The following is a 12,072-nucleotide window of genomic DNA, read 5'->3' on the forward strand; positions in this document are numbered from 1 at the left end:
AAATTTCACACAGTCCATTTGTCGATTCTTGGAGTCCTTTTCAAAAAGTATTTTTGTATGTTTGTATTTGAAATCTTTTCCCTATGTTTTCCTCTGAACATTTAAGTTTTATATCTTAATGAAGAACTCCCACAAAATTGATGTTTGTATAGGTTGAAACATAGAAATCTAGCTTTATTCTTCTATATATGTATACCCAGTTTTCTCAGCATTTGTTCAAGAGGCCTTTTTTCTCCAATGGATATTTTGTCATCTTTGTCAAAATCAACTGACTACAACTGGTTCCTATTTTCCTTTTAATTATGTTTAAAATAATCAAACATCTCTGTTTTGGTGCCAGTACCATTCTGCTTTTGTTAGTATGGCTCTGTAGAATAACTTGAAATCAGTGAAAACTCCAACATTACTATCCGTCCTCCCTTTCAGAATTGTATTGGCTCTTCTGAGTATTTTGAATTTCTCATATGAATTTTGAATTTTTTCCATTTATGTAAACAATATCATTGGATGAAGATTGTAGAGTTTAGGTAACACAGACACTTTTAGAATGTAACTTTTGCTTAACCATGTGCTTGGGAGGAATTTTCCATCTGCCATTGTCTTATTCTATTTCCTTTTTCAGTGTAAAATCTTCATTGCAGAAGTCTTTTTCTTTTTGGTTGGACTTAGTTTTGTTTTGTTTTGTTTTGGGGGCTATCATAAATGGGTTCCCCACCTCCTATGTCTTTATCAAAATTGTCATTACTGCTATTTTAGAAAGGCATTGATTAGTGCACAATGTTTTGTATACATTGTATTATATGATGATGCTATTGTGTGGTCAATTTATTTTATTGCTAAAAGTGTTCACCAATTCTAAATTTTCTAGGAACATCTTTAGAATTGTTTAGGAATAGGATCATTTTGACTGAACATAAGGATCTCTTCCCTTTCTATTTTGGTTCCTAAAATTCCTTCTCTTTATTTCCCTAGCTGTAACTTAAAGCACTATTCTGAATAAGAGTACAAATATTGAACACTTTCACCTCATGGTTGATTTTAGTGGAAATCGTTTCAGTTTCTCTCACAATACAATGTTGACTATGGGTTTGTTGTATTAGGTCTTTATTATGTTAAGGTATTTAGTTTATATGAAGTTGTTATCAAGAAAGGTTATAAGACTTTGCCAAGGTCCCTTTCATTATCTAATGAATAATAATAAGAATATTTATATCATGTATGAAATCTATTGATTCACAGAACCATTTTTGCTTCCTCAATCTCAGGCATGAAACCAATTTAATCACAATGAATATTCATACATTGTCATTTGTTCAAATTCTGTTTCTTTATTTTATTAGTATTGCCACCTGTGGCAAAAAAAGAAGCTTCTCAGTTAAAGATTGAGAAATGCACTAATCAATCAGTATAATCATAAATTATTAGGAGACAGTTTAATTCCATGTCCATTTAGCAGAGTAATAATAATAGGCTTTCTCCTATGATTAATCTAGCCACATGTTTTTGGCCTAACAATGGTATGTGGTGTGGGTTTCATCTTGTGATGCAGGATTTAAATCAAATCAGATACTTCTTGTTTGTCCCTATGATATTTGCATCGCTATTGCACAAATTGGCACATTCTGTCAGTTTAGTTTTTAGGTAGCTCATGGCTTTACACCTGGGGAAATCTCATGATTGTTTTTCCTCCTCTATTAGTATATGTAGCATCTTCTGGCACCATGAAAGCTATACCATGGAGACAAAGTTTCCAGATCAACACCAACATGATTTCTCCATATTCAAGTGTGTTCTATATTTAGTAGTAGGGGCTCATCATCAAGTTATGGATAGTAACCAAGAACAATAGCAATAGTCTGTAATGTTTGGAAGTCTTCAGGACCCCACTGATCCACAACTCCAAAATAAGTAACCCACCACTAGAACTCGGTTTCTTATTTTATGCTCTATGGTGTCTTAGAAGAGCATCATTTCCTTATTATTTGGTTAGTTCATTTAAATTAGTTATATGTGTATTATATACTTTAGGGAGATTCTATAGTTTTCCACGTGACATTCTCAATGGTAATTACCTCTCTCCCATGTTCCTTCCTGTACCCTGCCATTCTTCCTCCCATCCTCCCAAGTCATTCCTGTTTCTCCATTTCCTCTTCCTCCTTCCTATTACTTGTATATCACCCCCCTCCCTTGAAATCCCCCACCCATTGCTCCCTGCCAGTTTCCCGATCTCCGTGGGTGCTCAAATTGAAATACACAGATCCAGAGTTTCAGAGCTAGCATCTACATATGAGAGAGAGCATGCACCATTTATCTTTCTGTCCCTGTATGTCTCACTCAGGATTGATAGTTTCCAGCTCTATCCATGATCTGAGATTTTCATAATTAGGCTTTTCCGAGCAAGTGACTCACATTCTCTTGTGGAGGAGTACCACGTTTGCATTCTCCACTCATCCGTTGGGTAGGCATCTAGGTGGTTTTTATTTCTGAAGTAAGACATGGAGAACTTTGGTAATACATCCAAGAATGGTATAGCTGGATATGTAGATCTCTTTCTAGATGTATGAAGCATCTCCAAACTTATTTCCATAGTCACTAAGCCAGTTTTCACTCCGACCAACAATGAATAAGTGTTTCTCTTTCCCAACATCCACACCACTGTTTTTGCTTTGGATTTTGTTTTAGTTTTGTTTGTTTGTTTGTTTGTTTGTTTGTTTTGGGGGGTTGGGCTTGAGGGGGTTGTTTGGTTGGGTTGGGTTGGTTTTTTGGAGAGGTTGTTTTTGCTTTGGGTTTTTGGAATTGGGGGTGACGGTGTCTTCCTTTTAATATTAGTCATTCTGACTGAGTGAAATGAAATCTTAAAGCAATTTAATTTGCATTTCCCTAATGGTTAAGGATGCTAAATATGGCAATTTGTACTTCTTTCTAAAGAACTCTGTTTAGTTCCAATTTTTAATCACTTTTTAAAAAACTCTGTTCTTTAGTTCTATTTTCTAGATACCAACACTCTGTTAAGTACTTTCTCCCTATTCCTAGGCTGCCTCTTTATTTAAATCATTTGCTATATAACACTTTTGTTCTGTTTTTTATTTCATAACGTCCCATTCATTTGTCATTTGTTTGCTTGTGGGTTTTAATGCCTAGCTAAAAAGATTCTGTTCAGTCTTTTCCTGTGCTAGTAAGTTAAAGCACATACCTTTTTCTCCATCAGATTCAGAGGGTTACTAAATCTTACGTTGAAATCCTTGATCCTTTTGAGGTTGAGTTTTAAGCACGGTCAAGAATATGGCCCTAGTTTGTCCTTGTACATGTAGATATTCAGTTTGACAGGCACGATTGGCAGTCCAATGTGTGTTTTTGGCCTTCTCAAATTTTGAGTGCAGTTGGAGAATGGACTTACATCTAAGTTCTCAATTCTATTTAATTAAGATAATATGTCGGTTTTTAATGTCAGTACCATGTTGTTATCACTGGAGCTTTGTAATATAACTTGAACCTGGGATGATCTTGCCTCCAGCTCTGTTTTTATTGTTCAGGGTGTTTTTCTATCCTGAGTCTTTCATGTTTCTAAATGAAACTTAAGCCAAGAGTTACTTCTTGGAATGCATTTTGAGGACATAGCATTTTGAGGAGTGACAGATGAGGTGGTAGCCCGCATTTCAGAGCCCCTGTTTGGAAGAGGGCTCCTTCATTCTTTGTTGTGGTTATTTTATGATGTGTGTGTGTGTGTGTGTGTGTGTGTGTGTGTGTGTGTGTGCATTTGTGCTTGGTACCATCAAAGGTTGAAGAAAGCAGCAGTTTCCCCAAAACTGGAGTTACAGATAGCTGTGAAATAACCTGGGGGTGCTGGGAATTTAAGCTGGGTCTGCTACAGACCATCAAGCACTGTTTACTGCTGATTCAACTCTAGAACCCCATTCTATTTTTTAATGTGTTCCTTTTTATTTCTTTTCTCACACACTACAACCTGATCACAGCCTTCCCTTCCTCCATTCCTCCCAGCTTCCTCCCCTACCTCTCCTCTCCCCTGAGATCCTCTTCTCTCTAGCCATTCAGAAAAGGGCACCTCTCCCAGGTGTATCACTGGAACATAATGTAACGAGATGCAGTAAGGATAGACACAAAAGCCCGTATCAAGTCTGGATAAAGCAACCCACAGGAGGAAGAGGGTGCCAAGAGCAAGCAGGGGTCAGAGACACCTACATCCCCACTGTTAGAAGCCTCACAAAACCCCCAGGCTAAACCAGTACAGCATGTTTGCAAAAAGGCCTAGCGCATACCCATGTAGGCTCCATGATTTCTGCTTCAGGTGCTGTGAGCCCCTGTGAGTCCTGCTTAGTTGATTCCATGAGCCATGTCCTCCTGATGTCCTCGGTCCCTCTGGCTTCTACAATCATTCCTCTTCCTCTTCTGTGGGGTTACTTTTCCATTTTGTAAATTTCTCCCTGATCTACCCTTGTACTTTAGAAGTCTAAAGTCCTGCCATAGGCATCCACGTCAATGTGTAGTCCCATCCCTGTGCCGTTACTGTTATACCACGGAGGAAGGGACAAGAGCTGGGTTCCTTTACTCTGGCATCCTGACCTCTTTCTCAAGCAGCTTTGTAGTCTTAAATCGTTCCACCTAAGCTCCTCATCCTATCCAGGGATTTGCCCACGGTGTACTTTAAGCCAAATGGACTCTAACTAAATAAATCATGATACCCTTATCAACCGTGTGGGATTGTTTGAATTTGTTTTTATTTCTGTGTATATGAGTGTGAGAGAGTTCATGCCGCATGTATGTGAGTGAGCGAAGGCTCTGGGAGAAGGTGACTGATATCCTGGAGCTGGAATTTTAGGCCATAATTACCTAGCTTATGTGGGTACTGGGAACTGAACCTGGAGCTTCTGGAAGGGCAGCAAACATCCTTAACCATAGAACCATCTCTCTCCAGTGCCTCACATATAATTTTATTTCTATTGCTATATCTTCAGAATTGATTGCCAAGCCTGCATTGGTAGCACATGCCTGCAATCTCAACATTTGAGAGACTGAGCCCAACCTAGGGCATGTGGTGAATTGAAGCCAGCTGGGGCCACATGGTAAAATTGTATTTTGAAAAAAAAAAACAACAAAAATAGTTTCAATTGGAGTTCCACAGTAGATTATCATCACTGTCACCAATTACTTTGAATTATATGTTCAGGTATATACTATCTAGCAGCTTGTGAGAGAGGAAAATTTTACCGTCTGACCAGTTTTTAATGTTACCACGGCTTTACTTTGTGAATGGCTCAAGGAGTCAGAAACCTCCTGGGTGATGCTATAACTTTAGAATCTCAGTCAAGGAACTGACACAACTCCTGAAAGCTATTCATTAACTTTTTAAATTAACATGACGCCTTAGTGTGTCACTGGCTGGAGATACAGAGTGAAATAGGTAAATGAGGTTTGCCTTTAGGATTTGCATTGACTCCCAAAGCTGGCTGAGAGTTCAAGGGGTCATAAGAAAACTCATATTGCTTAACACATATGGTTCAAATACAAGATTCTATCACTTCCAATGAATATTTAAGAATTGGCATCAAATCTAGTTCTGGAACTGAAACTTAAATCCAAACCCCAGGTTCTTGATGCTTCCTTGCATTATCTCTCCACATGAGGAAGCCAAAAAACACTGTCCTAAGTAGGGAAGCTCAGAGCACTTGGTTGTTAGAAAACCTCAGAGAAGCAATGCAGTGAGTAAGAGCAGAAAGTGGAATAGATTCAAGGTGAATCTAGACACTCCAAACAAATGTCCCAAGAAGTAGGAAGAAAGGGAGTGGCCCAACTGAAAGCAGGCTGAGAATGGAATGGGTACTGTCAAGACAGACATACACAAACACATGTACATGCACATGTAATGCAAGATACCCAAATTCTGAGTCAAGCCAAGTTGGCTGAGAGCACTTCTAGGTCTTCCAGCTTGGTCAGTATTTATTTGACAGATCTGTCAGCAGGGAAATCATGACAGTTCTTCTGTAGCCACAACACCTAAGATAAAAGCAGTCATCTGCTTGCTGCTACCCAGTGTGTGTCCCCTCAGTGAGGCTGTGCTCTACATCATTGGAAAAGAGTCTAAACATCAAGGGACCACTCCCTCACTTGAATGCAGAGTAGAATCTATAATTTTCAAGGATCATATCCTGTATGATAAATCTGATGCCTTACCCTCATACCTAATGCTCAATATCAACTGTGCCTAAATATCTCAAACCCTTTGAAATCCTGTTTTGTACAATTCCATTGTTTTAGTTTCTGTTTTATCATATTATATTGACTTATATTAAATAATTATAATTATGTAGTCCCTTAGAAACCTGCCCATTGTCTAATGAGAGACAAAAAATTAATGGATCTGGATGGAAAGGCAGGAGAGGGTGACTGGGAGGAACAGAGGGAGGAGAAACCATAATATATGAAAAGGAAAATTATTTTCAGTAAAATAAAAAAAACACGAAGAGGTTACAAACTGGGAGTATAAATTTTGATGGGATTTAAATTTTAAAACATTTATTTAGTAATTTTCCAGACATGGTGAATGCTTTAATTACTATAAAGAAGAAAAAAAGAAAGAAATCCTTCCCCAGTTGAACCCTTTCAATATTGGTTGCAGCTCTTATAGCCACCACCAATATGACATCAATCAGACAAATTTAGATCAACACACTGAGCTAGATCATTATGGTGTCCTCTTCTTGATGACATGATAGATTCTACAAATAATGGTGGGGATTATACAGTAGGGCAAAGTTCTTATTTCTATTATATCTTCTTACCCTTTCAAAGTTATTTCATAGGCATTATTACTTTTTAAATTTTATTAGCTACAAAGTAAGGAAATCATTATACATGTTTGAATCTAAACAATGGGAGCCTCAGAGTTGGTGTTATGTTTTATTATTGTGACCCTAGAAAATCAATGTTTAACACACATGGTATGCACTCACTGACAAGTGGATATTAGCCCCAAAGCTCGAATTACCCAAGATACAATCCATAGACCACATGAAGCTGAAGAAGAAGGATGACCAAAGTACGGGTGCTTCACTCCTTCTTAAAAGGGAGAACAAAAATATTCATAGGAAGGAATATGGAGGCAAAAGTTTGGAGCAGAAACTGAAGGAACAGCTATTCAGAGCCTGCCCCACATGTGGCCTATGTATATACAGTCACCAAAACTAGGTAAGATTGATGAAGCTAGAAAGTGCATGCTGACAGGAACCGGATATAGAAGTCACCTGAGAGACACAGCCAGAGCATGTCAAATACAGAGGTGAATGCTAGCAGCAAACCATTGAACTGAGAACGGGACCCCTGTTGGAGGAGTTAGAGAAAGGATTGAAAGAGCTAAAGGGGCTTGCAATCCCATAAGAACAACAATGCCAAACAACCAGAGCTCCCAGGGACTAAACCACTACCCAAACACTCCACTACCCACGGCTCCAGTTGCATATGTAGCAGAGGATGGCCTTGTTGGGCACCAATGGAAAGAGAAGCCCTTGGTCCTGCCAAGCTTGGACCCCCAGTGTAGGGTAATGTCAGGGGGAGGCACGGGGGGGTGGATGGGGAGGGGAACACCAGTATAGAAGAAGGGGAGGGGGGTGGGATAGTGGGCTTATGTCCGGGAAACTGGAAAAGGGAATAACATTTGAAATATAAATTTTAAAAAATCCAATAAAAGAAAAAAAGAAAGTCAATGTTCTTTTTTACACAATAATTACACCCACTTCTGACACCCATGAGCTATTGTAAGAATTAAAGTGAATATGAAGTCTATGTATATAGCATAACTCTTAACTATGAGCTCTAGAGTAAAATAAGGTTGAGTTCTGGCACCACTATATTTACATCCATAAATAAACTATTTAAACATTCTAATTAACATTTTTCATTCTGTTAAGCTAAATAAAATATTAATGGACTATTATAGGATAATACAGTAGAAGAATTTACTATAATACTAATTACATGGAAAGAGGTCTACAGATATTATTACTTAAAATGTTATGTAAAAAATAATATCTTAGTATACAATTTCCATTGTAACCACAATCCTACATAAAAAGGGGGATTCTTATCTAATACTGGAGCAAAATAGACCATAGTATAACTGGAAAACATTAACCCATTAACATAAAATGTGTTCTCTTACCTTCATGGGACTTAGACATGTTTTCTCTTATAATAATAGAAATTATTTCTACTATGGCTAAGCACTAAAAATGTGTCATCAGAAGGAAATAGTTTGACTAGCATAAGTGAAATTCAACCCACAGCACCTCTAAATAAATTTTAAAAATAGTAGCAACAATCAAACATTTAAGAGATACCATGGGAAGTATGTCTATGCATTGGCTCATTTGATTCTTGTACTCCTGAAGACATAGTACTTCCCATATGTTACATATGAAGAGGTTGAGTATGCATGAACGTATAATTCAACCAATTATTCCCTTTCTAAATAATGGACTCTAGTATTTTATCCATGGGCTGTTTTATCTCTTGGAGGAAGAGGGAGGAAAGCTACACCGTGATGTGAATAGAAATAAGACATTAGTATTTATAAAGTTGCAACTATGTGACAAATTCCATACAAGACACATATCCTCACATTTGGTTCTTGCCAAAGTTTACGAGTTAGGTATTCATAACTCACATAGGGGAAATCTAAATTCCAAAATATATAAGGTAATCAAAATCAAAGTACAACTGACATGTTCATTGTTCTAGTTACCTAAAGACTTGAACATGTTCCTAAGGTTAACATCTGGGTCCGGACATAATCATATTCATGTAAAAGTAACAGGATTACAATATACACTAACAATAAACAGACTGTATGTGAGTGTCTATACAAGTATTGTGACTTCTCAGTTCAATCAAAGTGAGAAAAGAGCATGGAAGGCTGAAGGATCCAAGAAGATATTCCAGAGAAAATAAAAGATGATCTGTGTTGTATAGGAAGCATTGCAGTGTCCACTAAGAAACATAAAAATAAACATAAATATAAGAAAAAAAGGAGCAGAGAGGGTAAAGGTTTTCTACTTCCTAATGAACTTGGGTAGAAACCCTACTTCTTGACAGACAATACCAAATATATCTTATCACTCAATCACATTCTCTACCACCTAGGTTTAGACTCCATAAATAATAGCAACTGATAAGTAATTAAGGTAGAGTGTGTCCTACTGTTATGAAGTGGTTCGCCGAGTTCCATGGAAGTTCGGTAATTTTATGATGTGTAATTAATACATCTTTGGCAAATACTCATTTACCAAGAATTTTTTGACATAAGTAAGGGAGCTATAAATGTGCCCTCATATTTAGATAGGATCTTGGCAGGAGAAGGCTGGCTGGTCAGGCACCAAAATCATCACAGGGAGGCTCCTCTTACAGTATACATCTTTATCAAATGAACATATCCTGATACCAGCTGTGCTACTGTCCCAGAAATGACATATATGTTCACATGCTGAGTCACATGACTACATTCATAAGAACCACAGAGCATATGCTAAAAGACACCTTTATCATTTGGGAAAATAAAACTATGAAAAATAAGTATACCAATCTTTTTCCCATATGAGCATCAATCCATGATCTGTGTCCTAGTAGTCATGAGTTACAAGGATAATTTGGTGGTGAGAGGCAGAAATGAATGCTATCAAGTTGTAGTCTTTCACTGTAGTAGTAATCAGTGGTGTTGATTTAAAATAAGATTTATTTTGTTAAAGCATAGAATGTGATTGGTTTGTTTTGACTACACATCTCCCCTCTATGGTTAAATACTAGATAATGTTAAGAAAATCTTTCACTGAAGTGTTTAAAAGCAAGAAGATTCAGTATTCGTGGCCAAGTTGGCAATAGTATCAAAGTAAGATGCCTGACTCATAGTAATACTCAATAAATCATCATCTATATTTAGTGATAGTCATTAAGCTTACTTTTCCGGCTCATCTATTCATTCCCTTACTCAACAGAATTTTGATAATGCTGGTGTGTGGGGAGGGATAAAATAGGTAATCTGACACTAAATATGATTATTTCCGGGGACGCTAAGGACCACTGAAGGTGGTCTCTCCATAATTTTACAGAATAAAATATGATCTTATAAAAGATAGAAATATATAACAAAGAAACTAGTGTCATCTTTCTGCATATGTCATTACAATTTATTCAACACTGAAAGGGGGGAAAGACTGTGAACAAAATTCCTGACTAAGTATTCTGTGTGCTTGGATTCCAGTGGGGGGACCTGCATTTGAATACACCTCCTACAAGAATTCAAATGTAAATTCAGTGCTGTAGTGAATGTCATACATAAATTGAATGCATTAAGCAAGTAGGCAGGTGAACCTGCTTGGAGGTGGAGAAGAATAGTCCTTCCTTTCACAAAGCTTTGACCTTTACCATGGGCACATGCTGAGCCTATACTAAGTCATGAATGTTACCAAGGCATGCTATCAGCACTTTTGGCCCTAACTCTCTTTAAATGTGAGGTTTTCCCTGGCAGCATTTATACGGAGATGGATATGTGTTCTGCTTGATTATGCTACAGTCTCCTCAAAAAGCTTTAACATTTTTATTATTTATGATTAATCTGTCCTCTTGGATTTCTTTCTTCTCTCTCTTTATCATTGCTGCATTATTTTTGAAGATGTGTGTAATTTAGTAGTGGAAAAACAGATTCATTGTCACTAACATTTTTGAAAGTGTCATTTTGTTAGGACGTCTCAAGATAATCCTTTATTTTATAAATCATGAGTATTATCAATTTTGCTTTATATGAAGGATGGAGAAATAAAATTCTAACATGTAATTTAAAATATTCTTCCACTAACCTAAGTGTGCTACTTAAGCATCTATGTGCATACACATTCACATTTATGTATATCTATGCTACTATTGAGCCGATCTGACTTTTAGGATACAAATAAATTAGGTATATTAACCAAATCCAACTCCACAAAATAGATTTCTTACTCTAGAGAAAATTTATCTCAAAAGCATTGTATTTTATTTTTCAAAATTCCCATTACTTTCTATTGTGTTATGCAAATGAGAAATCAGATTTTAACCTTGAATTATAATTATAAAAATATCATTTTGAACCACCGACACAAAGTAATATATTTTTTAGGAAAGTTTTGAGCCAGGCTCAAGGAATTTGATGCTAACAAGATTCTCCACTCAAAAAGGCGAAAAGAAACAAAGGCTTTGTTGTCAAAAAAGCAATCAAACAAAAAAAGAGGCAAACCCACTCAAAGCAAATGTTATTTTGGTCCAAGATATATTGTTTTCACCAATTTTGACCAATGAATGGGTGGTCCTCCTAAACAATTTTCTGATCTGTGATAGGATTCTTTGATGGAGATATCAGAAATATTTCTTCCTAAATATTGCCTCTTAATTTACATTTTCACATATAATCACTTTACAGCTCTAATATCATCTAACTTTACAGAATAAAAAGAAATAACTGAACTTCTAAAGACCAGAAGCTAGCTACTATTTTATATTTCATAGGAAATGAAGATGTTTCAATTCAGTTCATTTAAATCAAGATTAATATGATTGAAATATTGAACTGTATTTAATATTACATTACACAGTACTCCAAAAATATCATAAACACTACTACAAAGCACATACAACATTAAATTGATTATATATTGAATGCTTATAAAAAATAGCAAGCTTATATAAGAAGCAAGCTATTACCAAAAAGATCATCTGAATTCATTTGGCATAATATCATTTCTCTACAAGCAAAATAAAAACCAAGAATTTTTAGATTACTAAAATATAAGTCAAAGTGGAAAATATTTTGAAGACTAGTTCAAATTTTTATGGAAAATTTTGCGAGTTCTAGAAAGGTCAATGTTGTTGTTATGAGTGTTGCTTTGTTGTACGAAGTCATGACAACAAAGCAACAGTAAAACAACAAAATTGTGCACACTAGAACTTTCCAAAGAGTCCACAAAAGTTTGTCAAAGGTATTGGTTTACAGTCCAAAGCTCTGAGCCATTTCACACAAGTACACCTATCTAT

The sequence above is a fragment of the Rattus norvegicus genome, chromosome 1 (assembly GCF_036323735.1).
Source record: "Rattus norvegicus strain BN/NHsdMcwi chromosome 1, GRCr8, whole genome shotgun sequence".
In the NCBI taxonomy this organism is placed as follows: domain Eukaryota; kingdom Metazoa; phylum Chordata; class Mammalia; order Rodentia; family Muridae; genus Rattus; species Rattus norvegicus.